The sequence below is a fragment of the Schistocerca serialis genome, chromosome 3, assembly GCF_023864345.2.
Source record: "Schistocerca serialis cubense isolate TAMUIC-IGC-003099 chromosome 3, iqSchSeri2.2, whole genome shotgun sequence".
Taxonomy (NCBI): domain Eukaryota; kingdom Metazoa; phylum Arthropoda; class Insecta; order Orthoptera; family Acrididae; genus Schistocerca; species Schistocerca serialis.
The window spans coordinates 1,091,655,510-1,091,673,816 of record NC_064640.1 but is presented as its reverse complement, the minus strand read 5'-3'; the positions used below and the strand labels follow the sequence as shown (position 1 = coordinate 1,091,673,816).

General features: G+C 38.8%; 1 protein-coding gene across 8 annotated transcripts in view; it reads right to left on the bottom strand.

Annotated features, from left to right (window-relative positions):
- LOC126471515 (uncharacterized) overlaps window positions 1-18,307 on the bottom strand; it is a 49,154-nt gene that overhangs the window by 11,836 nt on the left and 19,011 nt on the right. For 2 of the 8 annotated variants that reach the window (XR_007586324.1, XR_007586326.1), the window contains 3 exons: window positions 18,005-18,207; window positions 13,252-13,407; window positions 9,659-9,760 (listed from right to left, as the gene is read on the bottom strand). The exons of 1 other annotated variant lie outside the window; for it this stretch is intronic. The gene's annotated coding sequence lies outside the window, so the exon portion shown is untranslated. The remainder of the gene's footprint in view (window positions 1-9,658; window positions 9,761-13,251; window positions 13,408-18,004; window positions 18,208-18,307) is intronic. 5 more of the 8 variants (XR_007586322.1, XR_007586327.1, XR_007586323.1 and 2 more) reach the window with 3 other exon arrangements.

The following is an 18,307-nucleotide window of genomic DNA, read 5'->3' as shown; positions in this document are numbered from 1 at the left end:
CAGGATGGCCGTTGCCGGGAGTCCTGATGCCCCGGAGAGACGGGCATCTACTCCTTGGCTTACGTGGGGAGGCGGCAGGTCAGGCATCGGCAGTACGATCCCTGTGTTGTCAGGGGGCTACAACCTAGAGGGTACATGACGACCCCACCACAACGGGCTGGCTACCGTGCTGGATTTTGGGTGCCATGGGTAGTCCATAGTGATCGTGGGTGCAGATGATGATGCACTAAGGGCGTAACTTACACAATCCATCAGGTGTGTATGCCCAAAATGAGGGATGGAGGGTGCAGTTACGAGGCCCAGACGATAAAGAGTGCCAAGGTCTTAGGGCACAGAGGACTGATGGTGCACCACGTAAGGGGTCCTTCCCCAAAAGGCTCTTACTTCTGTTGAATTTGGAAAAATGGAGGTCAAACCCTAATGGGGACCATCACATTAAAGGCCGAAACAGTTGAGACTCCTTTTAGTCGCCTCTTACGACAGGCAGGAATACCGCGGGCATATTCTAACCCTCGAACCCGCAGGGGGGAAATGGACACAGGCAGACAGTGTTTGTTGGTAATGAGGATCACCCTGTGGCTACACTAGCCTTGGTGCACAGCCAGCACATCTTGGCACAGTGTTACACCGTCCGGGTTATCTGGATACTTCCCACTAACACCAACCTGTCAGAACTCCAGAGATGGGAACTTGCCCTTCAGTATATCCTCTCTTCTCGTTATCCGCCAGGCCTCAACCTCCGCTAATTTCAAGTTGCCGCCGCTCGTACCTCACCTGTCTTTCAACATCATTTTTGCCTCTGTACTTCTGCCTCGACTGACATCTCTGCCGAATCTCTTTGCCTTTACAAATGTCTGCTTGTGTCTGTGTATGTGTGGTTGGATATGGGTGTGTGTGCAAGTGTATACCTGTTCTTTTCTCCCCCTAAGGTAAGTCTTTCCGCTCCCGGGATTGGAATGATTCCTTACCCTCTCCCTGTGTGTTTTTCCCTCTATTATATAAATATAATCATACTATCATTTATTGTTGATGTGCCCTATTCTTGTATACACGTAATATACAGAGAAGAATTGCATTTTATGTTCTTTATATCTGCTTTTTTCATATTCTATTCGAATTTTACGATTCCAACAGGACAAAAACATGCCACGTAAACTTACATTTGAAGAAATTCTAGCAGAACTAGAGAACCATCAAGAGAGTGACGATGAAGATGATATACAGAATTGGCGATTATTCCACCCGATGCAGATGTAATAACAGATGAAGAAGACACTGACGAAAATGTACTGTTGTACAAGATGACGCCGGTACTTTAGAACTCACAACCAGCTGAGATGAAGTTAATGCTACAGTTGTACATCCAGAAGCCAAAAGAAGGAAAGCGTTGGGAGGTGGAGGAGAAAGTGGTATGTTATCTACAAAAAAATATATATGTAAGTGGTATAAATGTCAACCAACGTACACAAACAATAGTGAACCAGGGAAGAGCAACAAACATTATGATGCGGAATGTCTAGAAAATAACACAGTGCCCCAAGTGTTTGAGGATTTTTTTTCTGAGAAACTAATGGATACTATTATTGAACAAAGCGAAATTTATTCTTGCCAACATAACAGAATAAATTTTCTGCTAACCAAAGAAGAACTAAAATTATTTATTGGCGTATTACTTCTGAGTGGTTATCATAAGCTTCCCCACAAGAATAAGTACTGGGAACAGGCTCCTGATGTCGGTGTTCCTTTAGTCTTCAACTCCGGGTCAAGAAATAGGTTTGGGAAATAAAGAGATTCATTCATCTCAATGACAACTCCAAAATAGACAGAAACGACAAGATGTACAAACTGAGGTTATAATTTGAAATGCTGAATTAGGAATTTGGTAAATTTGGCGTATTTCATTCAGAACTCTCAACTGATGAAATAATGGTACATTATTATCGCAAACATTCAGCTAAAATGTTTCTGAGGGAAAAGCCTATCAAAGTTGGATATAAAATTTGGTGTCTTACAAGTTCCAATGGCTTTCTTTATAATTTTTCACCATACTGTGGCAAGACTGACAACAAACAGGAGCCTTTAGGTGCAAGGGTAATAAATGAACTAACCAGCATGATTCCAGAATCAGAGTATCCGAATTATAAGCTTTTCTTTGACAACTTTTTCACCAGTGTTGACACACTGATCACACTCGGAAAGAGTAAAATGAAAGCTGCAGGAACAATAACAGAGATCCGAACTAATGCATGTCCTTTGATTGACTCGAAAAGAATGGCAAAAGGAAGGAACGAGGATTCTATGACTACAGATTTGACAAAGAGAATGAAGTTCTGGTTGTGAAATGGAGTGACAACAAACCAGTATGTGTAGTGACAAATAACAGTACTATTATTCCTCGAGTTCTACAAAAAGATATTCACGAGCAAAAAAAAAAGGAAATATCTGTTACACTGCCACATATCATTGAAGAATACAATGCCCATATGGGTGGCATATATCTACTGGACAAGCAGATATCACTTTATAGGACGAGGATAAGGTCAAAGAAATGGTGGTGGCCATTATTCACACAGATGATATATATCTGCGTAGTAAACACATGGCGTGCATACCAAATTGCTAACTCTAATGAGAAGCTCTTACTTTTGGATGTCCGACAGAGAATAGTGATGTTTTTTCTATCAAAGAAAAAAGGATCAGTACCAAAACAAAGAGGACCACAAGGAAGCAAATTGATGGGAGGACGGGTGAGCACAGATGTACGACTAGATCCAGGAAATATTTTCTTTGTGCCAAGTAAAACACAGAAGAGATGTGCTTACTGCAAGAAAAAAACAACAAAAATTTGTGATAGGTGCAATGTTGGTGTACATGACAAGTGTTTTGCTTCATTTCATACTGAATATACATTCCATAACATTAAAATATTCTTTATTTAATGTTTGTGTTGCTTCTTACAATATTATGCATGGAGAATAAGATTGTGAATTTGGATAGCGCATTTGGCCAATGTCCCAAAAATGGGACTTCTGTAGTTTTTGTTCTAATAAACTGAAACTTTTCAAAACAACTTTTTATTCAATTTATCACTCAATGTAACATATTTATGTATAAAAGTTTGCAAAAAAAAGATCCAATAGAGTTTTGGCCAGTAAAGGGTTAAGGGAAAACCAGATGTAACACAAAATGTCTGGCAGAAAATCTGCTACAGGAACTACATCACAAACCCCGACTGCTCACAGATTATGCAAAGGACAATGGTAACATCCCCCCCATGAACCATGGACCTTGCCGTTGGTGGGGAGGCTTGCGTGCCTCAGCGATACAGATAGCCGTACCGTAGGTGCAACCACAACGGAGGGGTATCTGTTGAGAGGCCAGACAAACGTGTGGTTCCTGAAGAGGGGCAGCAGCCTTTTCAGTAGTTGCAAGGGCAACAGTCTGGATGATTGACTGATCTGGCCTTGTAACATTAACCAAAACGGCCTTGCTGTGCTGGTACTGCGAACGGCTGAAAGCAAGGGGAAACTACAGCCGTAATTTTTCCCGAGGGCATGCAGCTTTACTGTATGATTACATGATGATGGCGTCCTCTTGGGTAAAATATTCCGGAGGTAAAATAGTCCCCCATTCGGATCTCCGGGCGGGGACTACTCAAGAGGATGTCGTTATCAGGAGAAAGAAAACTGGCATTCTACGGATCGGAGCGTGGAATGTCAGATCCCTTAATCGGGCAGGTAGGTTAGAAAATTTAAAAAGGGAAATGGATAGGTTGAAGTTAGATATAGTGGGAATTAGTGAAGTTCGGTGGCAGGAGGAACAAGACTTCTGGTCAGGTGACTACAGGGTTATAAACACAAAATCAAATAGGGGGAATGCAGGAGTAGGTTTAATATTGAATAGGAAAATAGGAATGCGGGTAAGCTACTACAAACAGCATAGTGAACGCATTATTGTGGCAAAGATAGATACGAAGCCCACACCTACTACAGTAGTACAAGTTTATATGCCAACTAGCTCTGCAGATGACGAAGAAATTGAAGAAATGTATGATGAAATAAAAGAAATTATTCAGATTGTGAAGGGAGACGAAAATTTAATAGTCATGGGTGACTGGAATTCGAGTGTAGGAAAAGGGAGAGAAGGAAACATAGTAGGTGAATATGGATTGGGGGACAGAAATGAAAGAGGAAGCCGCCTGGTCGAATTTTGCACAGAGCACAACATAATCATAACTAACACTTGGTTTAAGAATCATGAAAGAAGGTTGTATACATGGAAGAACCCTGGAGATACTAAAAGGTATCAGATAGATTATATAATGGTAAGACAGAGATTTAGGAACCAGGTTTTAAATTGTAAGACATTTCCAGGGGCAGATGTGGACTCTGACCACAATCTATTGGTTATGACCTGTAGATTAAAACTGAAGAAACTGCAAAAAGGTGGGAATTTAAGGAGATGGGACCTGGATAAACTAAAAGAACCAGAGGTTGTACAGAGATTCAGGGAGAGCATAAGGGAGCAATTGACAGGAATGGGGGAAATAAATACAGTAGAAGAAGAATGGGTAGCTTTGAGGGATGAAGTAGTGAAGGCAGCAATGGATCAAGTAGGTAAAAAGACGAGGGCTAGTAGAAATCCTTGGGTAACAGAAGAAATATTGAATTTAATTGATGAAAGGAGAAAATATAAAAATGCAGTAAGTGAAACAGGCAAAAAGGAATACAAACGTCTCAAAAATGAGATCGACAGGAAGTGCAAAATGACTAAGCAGGGATGGCTAGAGGACAAATGTAAGGATGTAGAGGCCTATCTCACTAGGGGTAAGATAGATACCGCCTACAGGAAAATTAAAGAGACCTTTGGAGATAAGAGAATGACTTGTATGAATATCAAGAGCTCAGATGGAAATCCAGTTCTAAGCAAAGAAGGGAAAGCAGAAAGGTGGAAGGAGTATATAGAGGGTCTCTACAAGGGCGATGTACTTGAGGACAATATTATGGAAATGGAAGAGGATGTAGATGAAGATGAAATGGGAGATATGATACTGCGTGAAGAGTTTGACAGAGCACTGAAAGACCTGAGTCGAAACAAGGCCCCCGGAGTAGACAATATTCCATTGGAACTACTGATGGCCGTGGGAGAGCCAGTCCTGACAAAACTCTACCATCTGATGAGCAAGATGTATGAAACAGGCGAAATACCCACAGACTTCAAGAAGAATATAATAATTCCAATCCCAAAGAAAGCAGGTGTTGACAGATGTGAAAATTACCGAACTATCAGCTTAATAAGTCACAGCTGCAAAATACTAACACGAATTCTTTACAGACGAATGGAAAAACTAGTAGAAGCCAACCTCGGGGAAGATCAGTTTGGATTCCGTAGAAACACTGGAACACGCGAGGCAATACTGACCTTACGACTTATCTTAGAAGAAAGATTAAGGAAAGGCAAACCTACGTTTCTAGCATTTGTAGACTTAGAGAAAGCTTTTGACAATGTTGACTGGAATACTCTCTTTCAAATTCTAAAGGTGGCAGGGGTAAAATACAGGGAGCGAAAGGCTATTTACAGTTTGTACAGAAACCAGATGGCAGTTATAAGAGTAGAGGGGTATGAAAGGGAAGCAGTTGTTGGGAAGGGAGTGAGACAGGGTTGTAGCCTCTCCCCGATGTTGTTCAATCTGTATATTGAGCAAGCAGTAAAGGAAACAAAAGAAAAATTCGGAGTAGGTATTAAAATTCATGGAGTAGAAATAAAAACTTTGAGGTTCGCCGATGACATTGCAATTCTGTCAGAGACAGCAAAGGACTTGGAAGAGCAGTTGAATGGAATGGACAGTGTCTTGAAAGGAGGATATAAGATGAACATCAACAAAAGCAAAACAAGGATAATGGAATGTAGTCTAATTAAGTCGGGTGATGCTGAGGGAATTAGATTAGGAAATGAGGCACTTAAAGTAGTAAAGGAGTTTTGCTATTTGGGGAGCAAAATAACTGATGATGTTCGAAGTAGAGAGGGTATAAAATGTAGGCTGGCAATGGCAAGGAAAGCGTTTCTGAAGAAGAGAAATTTGTTAACATCCAGTATTGATTTAAGTGTCAGGAAGTCATTTCTGAAAGTATTCGTATGGAGTGTAGCCATGTATGGAAGTGAAACATGGACGATAAATAGTTTGGACAAGAAGAGAATAGAAGCTTTCGAAATGTGGTGCTACAGAAGAATGCTGAAGATTAGATGGGTAGATCACATAACTAATGAGGAAGTATTGAATAGGATTGGGGAGAAGAGAAGTTTGTGGCACAACTTGACCAGAAGAAGGGATCGGTTGGTAGGACATGTTCTGAGGCATCAAGGGATCACCAATTTAGTATTGGAGGGGAGCGTGGAGGGTAAAAATCGTAGAGGGAGACCAAGAGATGAATACACTAAGCAGATTCAGAAGGATGTAGGTTGCAGTAGGTACTGGGAGATGAAAAAGCTTGCACAGGATAGAGTAGCATGGAGAGCTGCATCAAACCAGTCTCAGGACTGAAGACCACAACAACAACAACAACAACAACAACAACAATGGTAACTTCCGAAAATTCTCAAAAATACACATTTATTTGCATTGATATACAATGAAATTCAGGGGTGATGTATACTTTGGCTGAGCTGTGAACCACAAAGCATTGATTTGCTACATAAATTACGTATACAAAACACTGGTAGCACTAACTTACAAAGTATAGTTTTGCAGGCATCTCAAAATTCTGAAACTAAACTATTTCTCACATAATTGGACAACAAAATAAGAGACAGACTATTTTGAATGAGGATGATAGGCATACTGTTCTAAAAATTTTTGAAAGAGCACAATTTAGTTTAAGCCTACAATTGACGCTAATAGTACTAGTTTATCACGGGATTCCCAAATGTTTGAAATTTCACAACATATCAGAATTCAAACAAGTATCGATACAATCAATGAAAAATTATGCAGAAGTGACATGAACAGCAAAATATACAAATATAGAACTTCAAACAGACACATCATCTAGTACAAACAGTCCCCACATAAGGGAAAATTCCTAAGTCAGCTTTATTTAAATGGGCAAATAAAATAAATAACAAAACTGGAAATTGTCCCTCCTCTTGCAATGAATTGCTACTGGACAACTGCTTTTGTACATTAAATGGAGAGTACAGTACACATCTAATTAACACCAATGGATTTCTTTTCGCAGAATAACAATCTTCGGATACTGTACTGCATAGTGTGGGAATTCTGAGACATTCTGGGTTGCTGCAGAGTGATTCATTTTCTAAAATAGACAATGTGTAGTGGTGTACACTGTTAACACACTAGGCATATTACACGGGCCACTTGTTCACTCCTTTTGTACACACATCACTTAGACTGAGGTAGCAATGGAGTTTAAAAGAAGACATTCATACATGGCACTGAATTTAAGATAGAAGTGAATTTAAAGCAGTATTTGGAATCTCTTCATGCAATAAACCAACAGTCTGCTGCTGATTTAATGATTTCTGAGACACACTCTTCAAGACTGAAGTCAATAATGACAGCCACTACTGAAAGAAACTAGCTTCACCTCTGGATAATGATGACTGAAGAGGACAGCTCCCCACTGCCTCTACCAACAAAATGAATGCAATCTTTGGATCAGATCAGAACTAGTTTGTTGAGTTCCTGCATGGCAATCTTCAGATCAGAAAAATAGTTGTGAAGATCAGAAAAATAGTTGTTAGATACAACACCTTTTAACACTTCAGTAAAAAAACTTGCTGCTAAATCCTGATAATAAACAGTTGAAAAATTTGATTCTCAGCGGTCAAAAGCAGCATACAATAACTAATGACAGAAAACAACTGTACCAATCTTAGAAACAAACATGTGATAGACCTTCTCAAACACACCCATATGGCAAAAGTGAAAAAGAGGACACAAAAATTATTAATGTCATTGGATGAAAATGATATTTTTCAACTTAAGATAATAGAGTTACTAAAAATATTTTTAATTAAGCAACTAGTTTCAACTCGAAAAGCCATTTTTCGGTTTACACACATAGCGAGGTCCCACAGAAATAAAAAGGCAGCAAACTCACACTATGTGCTACTGTTCATCATGGCTTACAAATTACAGTAGAAATGCTACTGTTTGTTGTACTTTAAAAACATTTAAAATGACTTTTTGGGCCAGAACTACCTGTACAGGGTGATTCAAAAAGAATACCACAACTTTAAAAATGTGTATTTAATGAAAGAAACATAATATAACCTTCTGTTATACATCATTACAAAGAGTATTTAAAAAGGTTTTTTTCACTCCAAAACAAGTTCAGAGATGTTCAATATGGCCCCCTCCAGACACTCGAGCAATATCAACCCGATACTCCAACTCGTTCCACACTCTCTGTAGCATATCAGGCGTAACAGTTTGGATAGCTGCTGTTATTTCTCGTTTCAAATCATCAATGGTGGCTGGGAGAGGTGGCCGAAACACCATATCCTTAACATACCCCCATAAGAAAAAATCGCAGGGGGTAAGATCAGGGCTTCTTGGAGGGTAGTTGACGTTCAGGTAGTTACGGACAGATAAGTGCCAATGTGGTGGTGCTCCATCCTGCTGAAATACGAATTATTGTGCTTCTTGTTCGAGCTGAGGGAACAGCCAATTCTCTAACATCTCCAGATACTGTAGTCCAGTTACAGTAGCACCTTTGAAGAAAAAGGGACCAAAATCTTTATTGGCTGAAATGGCACAGAAAACGTTCACCTTAGGCGAGTCATGTTCATACTGAGTTGTTTCCCGCGGATTCTCAGTGCCCCATGTACAGACATTGTGACGGTTGACTTTCCCGTTAGTGTGGAAAGTTGCTTCATCACTAAACACAATCTTCGAAACGAAAGATTCATCTGTTTCCATTTGAGCAAGGATAAAAACACAGAAATCGATTCTTTTAATCTGATCAGCTGCAGACAGTGCTTGAACCAATTTCAGACGATAAGGTTTCATAACTAACCTTTATCGTAGGACTCTCCATACAGTTGATTGTGGAATTTGCAGCTCTCTGCTAGCTCTGCGAGTCGATTTTCCTGGGCTGCGAACAAATGCGTGCTGGATGCGTGCTACATTTTCATCACTCGTTCTCGGCCGTCCAGAACTTTTCCCTTTATACAAACACCCATTCTCTGTAAACTGTTTATACCAACGTTTAATATACCACCTATCAGGAGGTTTAACACCATACTTCGTTCGAAATGCACGCTGAACAACTGTCGTCGATTCACTTCTGCCGTACTCAATAACACAAAAAGCTTTCTGTTGAGCAGTCGCCATCTTAGCATCAACTGACGCTGACGCCTAGTCAACAGCGCCTCAAGCGAACAAATGTACAACTAAATGAAACTTTATACCTCCCTTAATTTGCCGACAGATAGTGCTTAGCTCTGCCTTTTGTCGTTGCAGAGTTTTAAATTCCTAAAGTTGTGGTATTCTTTTTGAATCACCCTGTATAATTAAGGAGAGGTCTTATTAAAATACAACAGCTTAAATGCAAAAAATATCACCTTCATTCATTATGAAGGTTGTCGTAATGTCAGAGACATTTTGAATGTATCAGGCATATGTAAATTTAATTACCTGAGCAGATCAGTATCCTTCATCACTCCAAGTAATGTTGTAAACAGGATATGCAGTCTTCAGAATTTCTACTGTCTTGCTGTGGTCTGCCTTCCCAAACCCCTGAAATGAAGCAGTCTTTGGGTATTTTAAAACTAAAGTACAATTAAACAGTGTGCTACATATCACAATAATAATTAAACACTAAAACGAGAACTCTTAACTACAACTACATCATAAGTAACCGATGTGCTTGTACGTACACTAAAAATGCATCTAATACAGAGCACATGAAACCGTAAAGCAATCTGAAATTTTCTAAACCACACATCACAACACAAAAGCAGCAGAAAAAGGGAGTGTGTAAAGACCTTCAGAACAGATGTGCAATATGCAGCATCAGAATTAATTTTTCTATTGATGGGTCTGGCATTGTACACAACACTGAAACACAAGCAGCAGTAATCGTGCAAAAACATTAAACACGTACCCACAATCTGCAACTGTATTAACTGTGTTAAATGAAACAGGTAGGTCACAAAATGTGTGAAACACAGTCTGAAAAGTATAAAATAGGTGCGAGGGGTACAGAGGAATCATTTGGTCTGCTCCAAGTGCAAGTAATTGTTGATTTGAGTAATTATGACAACTGTCCTGGCAACTGGAAAAAGTCTTGTAAAAACACCAGGCTCACCACAATTCATGTGCTGCCGTAACTATACTCAATCAAAAGATACAGAAGCTGGTAATAATAATAATAATAATAATAATAATAATAATAATAATAATAATACAGATTAAGTGTGGAATATACCAAGGAGACTCATTAAGTCCTTTCTGGTTCTGCCTTGCTCTGAACCCACTATCCAACATGCTAAATAATACAAATTATGGATACAATATTACTGGAACATACCCACACAAAATCACACATTTGCTATACATGGATAATCTAAAACTACTGGCAGCAACAAATCAACAACTCAACCAATTACTAAAGATAACAGAAGGATTCAGCAATGATATAAGTATGGCTTTTGGAACAGACAAATGTAAGAAAAATAGCATAGTCAAGGGAAAACATACTAAACAAGAAGATTACATATTGGATAACCACAGCGACTGCATAGAAGTGATGGAAAAAACGGATGCCTATAAATATCTAGGATACAGACAAAAAATAGGAATAGATAATACAAATATCAAAGAAGAACTAAAAGAAAAATATAGACAAAGACTAACAAAAATACTGAAAACAGAATTGACAGCAAGAAACAAGACAAAAGCTATAAATACCTATGCCATACCAATATTGACCTACTCATTTGGAGTAGTGAAATGGAGTAACACAGACCTAGAAGCACTCAATACACTTACACGATCACAATGCCACAAATATAGAATACATCACATACATTCAGCAACAGAAAGATTCACATTAAGCAGAAAGGAAGGAGGGAGGGGATTTATCGACATAAAAAACCTACATTATGGACAGGTAGACAATTTAAGAAAATTCTTTCTAGAACGAGCAGAAACTAGCAAAATAAACAAGGCAATCACTCATATAAATACATCGGCTACACCACTGCAATTTCATAACCACTTCTACAACCCTTTAGATCACATAACATCAACAGACATGAAGAAAGTAAATTGGAAAAAGAAAACACTACATGGCAAGCACCCGTATCATCTAACACAGCCACACATCGATCAAGACGCATCCAACACATGGCTAAGAAAAGGCAATATATACAGTGAGACAGAAGGATTCATGATTGCAATACAGGATCAAACAATAAACACCAGGTATTACAGCAAGCATATTATTAAAGATCCCAATACCACAACGGATAAATGCAGACTTTGTAAACAACAAATAGAAACAGTAGATCACATCACAAGCGGATGTACAATACTAGCAAATACAGAATACCCCAGAAGACATGACAATGTCGCAAAAATAATACATCAACAGCTTGCCTTACAACATAAACTTTTAAAACAACACATTCCTACATACAAGTATACACCACGAAATGTACTGGAGAATGATGAATACAAATTATACTGGAACAGAACCATTATAACAGATAAAACAACGCCACATAACAAACCTGATATCATACTCACCAATAAAAAGAAGAAATTAACACAACTAATCGAAATATCCATACCCAATACAACAAATATACAAAAGAAAACAGGAGAAAAAATTGAAAAATACATCCAACTGGCTGAGGAAGTCAAAGACATGTGGCATCAGGATAAAGTTGACATCATACCAATTATACTATCAACTACAGGAGTCATACCACACAATATCCACCAGTACATCAATGCAATACAGCTACATCCAAACATATATATACAGCTACAGAAATCCGTAATTATTGATACATGTTCAATTACCCGAAAGTTCCTAAATGCAATATAACACATACCGTACAGTTAAAAGGAAGTGACGCTTGATCAAGGTCCGCGTCACTCCATTTTTAACCGGACTTAACGTCTGAGAAAGTGAAGGTAATAATAATAATAATAATAATAATAATAATAATGTCATAAAATTATGGGACAGAAGATTCTCTCTCTCTCTCTCTCTCTCTCTCTCTCTCTATCTCTCTCTCTCTTGCTACATATACAACTCTCTCTCGCTATATATACAAGTGGAAGCAAGGATTGTGGCCTCAAAAGTAATCTGAAAGGTGTAAGAAAAAATCATGAATCAGATTGAACAGCACAGTTGGTATCAGCATTGTCCACGGAAGACAAGGTTTCAGGATGTAGTCCTGGCCCGGCACACAGTTTTAATTTGTCAGGAAGTTTCATAATCATGGCTGCTACCCAGAACAACAGTAGCCATTTCAACCATAACACTTGTCCACAACACCACACACAAATTATTGTACACGGTTGTAAGAAGCATGATGATGATGATTTACAGGTATTAACATCTGGTGACATTTGCTTCTGACCATATAACAAGGTATTCTATAATTTGTGCCATGTAACCGAAGCAGAAACTGCTTTCCCATGGAGGAGCTTGGCGTATAACATTCTTAAAAACTTTAAAAATACTTGAATTATAGGGCACACAACGTATGAACAGAAACTTCACTGTTCTTAAAATATTTTTTGTTAACTGTGGTCTGCAGCTTATACGAATTGTAGAAATGACATCACGTAACACTTTAAGCTGTTCATAAATTTTTTTTACGATGCAACCAGTTTTGGTCAGAGACCATTCTTGAGCACCTGTTGTACCCACAGCATGGAAACAGGAAAAATTCAGGCAAAAAGGATACTTCAAAATTGTAATAACAATACATACAATGCTTGTGGATATTTAATTTATATTTCTGACATTGTATTCTTTTGATATATATAGTTTTTGCTGGTAATCAAATTCTGTAAGTGTTGCTTGTATTGTTACTATAATTTTCAAACATTCTTTTCATCCCAAATTTTCCCGTATCCACGATGTATATACAACAGGTGCCTGAAAATGGTCTTCAACTGAAACCAGTCACACAGTAAAAAATTAAGTTGAATAACAGCTCAAGATGACACATACTGTCATTTCTACAACTCACTGCTTTAGGTATCACCTGTGAGTAGCTGTACACTTTGATGACCTTGGCACTGGGGTCGTGCTGTATTCTGCCACCACCAGTGCACTCGGTATCAACACCGAGGCCTTTCACCCTGTCCATCGTCTCATCGTAGACGTCCGAATGGAAGCCAACTCACTTGTATTCTCGCACCTAGTAGCAGGAACCATAGTCAAACTTTGAACAAAATGTATCAAGAGTACTAAGCAAGAAGAAAACACAAAAGTAACAACGTGAGTGGAAATTGTGGCATCAAAAATAATCTGAAAACATAACTTAAAGGAGCTGTTGTTATATCCACTATCTATAGGAAACACAAACAGGAGCTTCTGTTTTTTTTTTTTTTTTTTTTTTCATACCTACTGCAAATGCAAATGAAAGCTTTTGTATATTCGGACATGTGTTCTCTCGGAAAACACTGAACATAAAGTAAATCATCTAGCTGACAAGGTAGTTGGCAACATCAGCACACGGCTTTTGGAGAACGGATTAATACTTCACTGCCAACAACTGAACTCTTGTAAAATAGAAATAGTCTTGTCCTGAGCTGGTCGAACAGACATTTTAAATTCTTAAGACTGAAGATAGATGAAAAGCTCTCTCAGAAGTATCATGTTCAACACCTTAAGCAGAAAATGAACACTTCTGTCTTCACTATACACTATGTCTTGGACACAAACACAAAAGCTTGTTTACTTTTGCTCTGTTATCTCATATGGTGTTATAGTTTGGGGCAATTCTGTGCACTTCGCAAGAATATTCTCATCCCTCAAAAATGCAGTCAGCAAGCTCTGCAGTGCCAGCTTGTGAACATTCAGGGTTGCCGCAAGTTTCCCCAAGTGACGTTCCCCGATTTCCAGCAACTTTTAGCATTTTTCCCTGACAAATTTCGAGGTCTCAAGAGCAAGTAAAGACATAAGTTCACAAAAAAAAATGTAAGGACTTCTGTATTTCTTCCCCTCATGAGCAAAAATCTTAAGTACTAATGTCAGCATCTTTTGTAATGAACAGTTTTTAGATGGAGAAAGAAAGACGATGGTATATAATATTCCATGAAGACCACTGATGTTATTTTATTTCAATAAAACTAAACATATTTGGTGACACAAATACGCATTTCCTTGGAGTCGCAAGACAGATTTAAAATACCTACACTGATTTCAGAAATAACCTCAGAAAAAAGTAGGCCTATTGAAAGAAGTATATAAGGCAGGCCAAAATATACAGGTACATAGCATACAAACCGCCTGTGACTGCCGCAAGTTGTTCTTCCTATCACTCATACTTTCTAATATACAGGGTGTACATTACATCTGGGAACACTTTCAATTATTTATTGCACAAGAACCAAACATAGCACAGATATCACACATATGTCATTTTGAAGAGAAACCCTGAAAGTTCTTTTTCATGTATACCACCACAGCATACTTTGGTGATTTGCCGATAGCACCAGTCATAAACATGGCAAGTTCAGGTGCGGAGCGAGCTTTCTGCGTGTTGGAGTTCGACAAAAAAAGTGTGTGCTACAGCTGTTCAATGGATGTTTAGAACAAAGTACAGTAAGAAACCACCAATAAGGAAGGCACAACAAATTTATTATGACCGGTTGCTTGTGCCCAGCACAGAGAAGCAGACATCCCAGTGTGAGTGAAGTGAATTTGGATTGCATACCAGAGACATTCATAAGGAGTCCAAAGAAATTGGTGCGTCGTGCATCCCATGAACTCGAAATGGCTCCACTGACTGTGGCAAGTCATGCGACAGAAGTTGTCTATGAAACCATTCAAATTGGAGCTAGGGTAGAAGGTCAATAACAACGACAAAGACAAGTGTTTTGAGTTTTGTTCACAGTTGCAACAATTGAATAAGGACGGGGATGGAATTTTTGATCGCTTAAGTTTTAGCAATGAAGCCACTTTTCACACTAATGGGAAAGTGTACAGGCATAATTGTCGAATCTGGGGTGCAAAGCATCCACACTAATACATTGAATTTGGGTGTGATTCGCTAAATGTAAATGTTTTTTGTGCTTTGTCGTGTCGAAAACTGTACGGGCCATTCTTCTTCGCCAAGAGAACTGTCACTGGATATTCCTACTCGGATATGTTGCAGCAATGGCTGATGCCTCAGATGCAATTGGGCTCTCCGTTCATCTTTCAGCAGGATGGGGCTCCACCCCATTTTCATCGTTAAGTTTGTGGGTACCTGAATACGGAGCTGCCGCATCGATGAACTGGCCGTGCTACAGAAGGGAACAGCTGTTTCATGAAATGGCCTCCCTGATTACCAGACCTCACTCCGTGTGACTTTTTTTCTGTGGGGACACATTTAAGATCCGGTGTATGTATGGTCTCTACCACGTGATGTAGCGGAGCTCCGGGAGAGAATACGAGAAACAAATATCACAATCGACGATGCCATGCTGGGACAGGTATGGCACGAATTCGATTACTGTATTGATGTCTGCCGGGTCACTCATGTTTCGCGTACTGAATGTTTGTAAAAAAAAAAAAAAAAAAGATATGTACATCCTGTATAAATTATTTTCTAAGCCCCAAAATGTACTAGAATAAATAAAATGTTTATAAAACAATGTACCGCACAATGTACTTGCAGTGAGAAAGTCACAATTCCTGAACTCCATCGCCCATGGCCTCTGGCCTGCGAGGAGCACCACAGTCCTGAGTCCTCGGATAAATCACGAAAACCCACTGCATTATACCACACACAAACAGAGCCGGCCTGGGAACAGATCGGCGAGACTAGATCCGATGGGCAGGGCTTGCACATTATTGGGAAACGATGGGCTTCAAATCGGCAGACCCAATCCGTTAGAGAGACCCACAGAAATGACCTGTGGTTTTGGCCCATCATGGAAGTCCATTCATGTGGCCAGCTTTACACAAGTCACTGACATTATGTTGACGAAATGAGATGGTGGTGGTAAATCCATCAATTTGTGCAAATACTCTGAGAATTAATGCTAATGAAGATAGGTAGCAACTCACCGTAAAGATGATCGCTGAACCATGGACAGACACGTAGAAAAGACAATCACACTCTCACAACTAAATTTTTGGCCATAGCCTTTCTTGGAAAATAACACACACACACACACACACACACACACACACACACACACATATTCACACAATCACTCAGACACAACTCGTGCACATATGACCGTTGTCTCCAGCCACTGGGTCAACAATCTCCAAGAATCATATCAAAACAAACCACCCCTCACGCCTCCCATCGGCAGCTACTAGGCTAGTGGCAAGAAGTGGTGGCAGCACTGACTGCAAGCTGAGGGGAGTGGTAGGAAGTGGAGAAGCAGTAAGAATGAGGGAGTAGGGAAGCGGTGCATGTATTAAGCTGCACCCAGCCAGCGACGATGCAGGAAATCCCAGTAAACAAACTGTTTCATCTACTGAGACAAAAAACTAGATTTCTCCAGGTTTTTTTTTCCAAATTTCCCAGCAGGGCAGAAAAAAAGAGTGATACACCTAAGTATTCAAATCCACACACGAAGGTTACCTTGTGGTATGCTAGAATTCCGCACAGGAGGCCCTCACAATACATGAGAACTTCTCTATGCAACATGTAATTTATCCTAATTTCTCTTAATTTCATATTTTATTAATTCTGTAATTTTTTGTTTATAAATTTTATATTCAGCTTTCTGTAAACAAGGTACCACCTCATCCCACGAGCTTTGGCTCAAAGTCTCAAGATATGCGATAAAAAAAATAAATGTCAATCCCAAAACCTCACACGCCAATATAATGATCTGCATGCAATCATTCTGTTGATAATGGCACATTAAATTTGGGGGGGGGGGGGGGGGGAAAAACTGATGTCCTTGATAATTCAAAGTTGTCATTTAAAGTCACAATTGTATGTATTATAGAACATTGTACAGGAAAAATGGAGTTGTAAATGTAGCTGTGTTTTAGTGAAAACAACGTTTTTTTCAAATGATGGAGAACCAATGGAATACTTGTTGGTAACATCTGCTCTATACCATAAAACAGCACAGTACGGCACTTTATGAAGTTTAGTCAAAGGCCTGTTTTGTGAGATAATTTCTTTCTGGAAGTTGAATGCATTGCTTCCGTCACCAAAGCAGGCGTTAAAAAAAAAAAAAAAATGCATTCAGCCCACTCACATCATTACATCATTAGTGCAAACCAGACGATATTTCTCGTGTAAATCTACACAGCTATCTGGCAGTTCACACTTAAGGATACATGGCATTTTTCCAGCTCAATATTATGTAAAAATCAACACCTATTTCTTTCAGGCACTGTTTATAATGTATATGTTTTAAGATTTTTTGTTGATATCAGGTAATAGAGCACACTTTCTAAACAAATTAGAAGTATTTTGAATATTTTTGAACCTGCTTAGAGTTATTTAAAAAAAGTAACAAGGAAATTCTTCCTCAAACTGAGGTACCATTTAATCCAATGTTATACATTTGAAGGAGACCAAATTTTTACCAGACATGCATGACATGGCTGAGGTACTAGACCTATTTAATTCCACCTATTACGTATATTACAAGGATAAAAAAGTATCACATCTTACATTTAATATTTATAATTTTTTCCTAATAAAAATGTTATTTTTTCAATGATTTAGCTGATTCTGCAATAAAGCTTAGGTCTACTACATAAGTATGGACTACCGAAAGTTACAGAAAAAATTAGAGCAATGCTTTCTAAACTTTAGGAAATATTTGTACCTGAATTCTGAAGAAAACAACTTGCGGGAAATTGCGAATGAACATATGAGTCCAATTAAACTGTGCCTCAGAACATTCCTGAAGCATAGTCTACATCCTGCAGCCTTTCTTCATCTTCAAGCTTCCTCTTGGCATTCCTTTTAGCACTTCTTGCTTCTTTGGTAACTTGAAGAGCGAATCTTTCAACTTCATGCACCCGTTGTCTGTCACACAGAAGAAATTGATCTTTCATATTAGAGCCACATTTTATGCCTAAATTTCTCAGGACTTCCTACCTTCCTATCACTCCATCATTGAAACATA